Raw genomic sequence first — 2381 nt, 5'->3', positions numbered from 1 at the left:
TGAGCCCCTAGTTCGGCCATTACAATGCGGCTTTCGCACCAACGCTGCTCAAATTGACTTTGGCCTGCTGACAGTCGCTTTAGTTGCTCTATGTCTATGAGATTCGGTTGACAGAGCACTTCATTGAACGTGACGGTTAAGCGCAGTTCGTCAGCCTCCTTGTCAGAGATGAATCGCATGCGTTCATGCAGGAGCCTGTCGTAGTGCTCGTCAAGATGTTCTTGCTCTTCCCAGGATAGAGGAAATGGCAAGTAATCTCCAAGCTGCTCCTTGGGGATTGTGCCCATGTCTGCAAGGACGTAGACACGTGCAACCACCTTAAGCTTAGCATCCAACTCAATTATGCATTCTGTGACACTTCTATATTCAACGAGGGCTTGCTCAGTTGCTATCTCATGCAAAGTTCTAAGAGTTTCCTTAGGCTTTAGCATGGCTGGGGGCTCAGGCCTGGATGAGCAAGATTAGTCAACGCTAGGATTTCTCATGCTTTGTGGGGTTCTCACGTTGCTCCTGAGGTTTTGCTGCTATTTTGTCATGGTTCTTCTCGGGTGTGACTAGTAGGACCTTGTCACCCTGTTGTGACAGCGTTGTCGAAGGGTTTACGAAAGCATAGTCGCGTCTTCAGAAGACCTTGATATATATCAAGATGGAAGATCAAACAAATAAATAATCCAATGTCAGAGATGGTTCTAGCATTCAACTCTGAGTCATATATTAACCATACAATAATTCCAGATTTCAATCAATAAATTCTGTTTTAGCTTCAGCATGTCATACAGGTAAAGTGTACCAATAACATTCTTGTAATCCACTGATGGTATATGACTCTCTTTATAGTGAGCTCAATCATCAAGTTTTCAAGGTTACTCCAAGCTGAATAGGATGAATAGGTGATATTATATTGTTATGATGGACTGTTTCTGTAACCTTTAAAGAACCTTGCAGTTTTCATACATGGTTACCACCTCCTTATGTAAAACCTTGGAGTTTATCTTATCCAAAAATTTAAGGTATGTGTCATGAAAATTGGGCTCAATACTTTGCGAACAATATTCAGCATCTCAGTTGGTGTTGAGCGAACTTTATCTGCCACCTTCTTCACCATGGGGCTTAGCTTGGGGAAGAGGAAAGCTGATGGTCTGGATTTAGGAGAAGTAGTTGCAGACCAAGTTTCCTTCTTTTGAACTGCATCTGGACTATCTAAACCTCTTTGAGAAAATGATGAATCATAACTTTGTCCACCAGCTATATCTGTTCTACACAAGGATGATGTTCTTGTAATCCCTTGAGAAGACGGAAACACTAAATCAAAATTTGCCTCCCACTTTTCTCCAGTGCCATAGGCAACTGAAGTGCTGCTGGATTGATATACAGGCATCGATGCCTTGAACAGAGCATTAGATTCAGGATCCACAAGGCTCATAAAAGTTGGAGCTTCAAATAGTTCTTTTGCAGGGCATTAGATTCAGGATCCACAAGGCTCATAAAAGATGGAGCTTCAAATAGTTCTTTTGTCTCTGCTACAAATCCCACAGTATCATCAGCAGAATAGCATGGATTCAATACCTCTTCTCCCTCCACCGGTATATTAAGCTCTGTGGCATTTTGCAGCATATCAGCATGATTATTCTCTGCAAATTGAGTTCTCAACAAGGGATGACTACTCTCCGCTTCTGAAAAATTGCTAACTCTGTCAAGATCTTCTATAAAAGGATTCCCTGGTGATGCGATGCCAAGCTGGTGTACTTGAAATGAAGAATCAATCCTTTCAACCTGAGGAGGTAAATTCATACTATGTCCTCTGGTTGCTGCTGCATCTTCTTCCAACAACTGATCCCAAGGTGCCAAATGATAGGAACTTTGAGAAGCTACCTAGTTACCTGTATGATAAGCATCCTGACTCCCTTCTTCCAGATCAAAACGATGCCAAAATTCATCTCCTTTTGTCAAACTCTTCTTCTGTCCCACACTGGATATCCCCGCAGTAACGTGAAGGGCTCTACCATGTCGAGTGTCATGTGAATTGTCACCTTGGCCAATCTGATTTGTGTTGTCGAAGTAGGTAGGCGGGAGATCCTAACCGCTACGCAGGTTGGTTAGCTCACCGACCCACGGTTAATCACATGGAATCAGATATTGACTTCTCCACAGAAGAGTCGAGCTTTTTCGTATTGTCTTCAATCATCAAGCTTTTCTTCTTCAGCTGCCCTCTACTCCTTTCCTCCCGTCTGCTTTTCTGCTCCTTTCCTCTTCGTCCCTCAGTCGTCGCAGGAGCGTCTCCGTTGCTTTCTTCCTTTCATCTATTTTCCCTCCTACACGATTCCAAAAAAACTCTTTCTTTTCTTTCCCGGATTCCCTGTTCTCTCTGCTATTTCTCTCCT

At 43.1% G+C, this 2381-nt stretch overlaps 1 pseudogene; it reads right to left on the bottom strand.

Moving 5' to 3' along the window:
* Positions 1 to 471: 471 nt before the first annotated feature.
* On the bottom strand, positions 472 to 1818 carry LOC148019553 (uncharacterized; annotated as a pseudogene).
* Between the last annotated feature and the right edge of the window lie 563 nt (positions 1819 to 2381).

This window comes from Lygodium microphyllum, chromosome 19 (genome assembly GCF_053477565.2).
Source record: "Lygodium microphyllum isolate KBCC chromosome 19, Lygodium_microphyllum_v1.1.10, whole genome shotgun sequence".
Taxonomy (NCBI): domain Eukaryota; kingdom Viridiplantae; phylum Streptophyta; class Polypodiopsida; order Schizaeales; family Lygodiaceae; genus Lygodium; species Lygodium microphyllum.
This window is presented reverse-complemented; position numbering and strand designations above follow the sequence as displayed.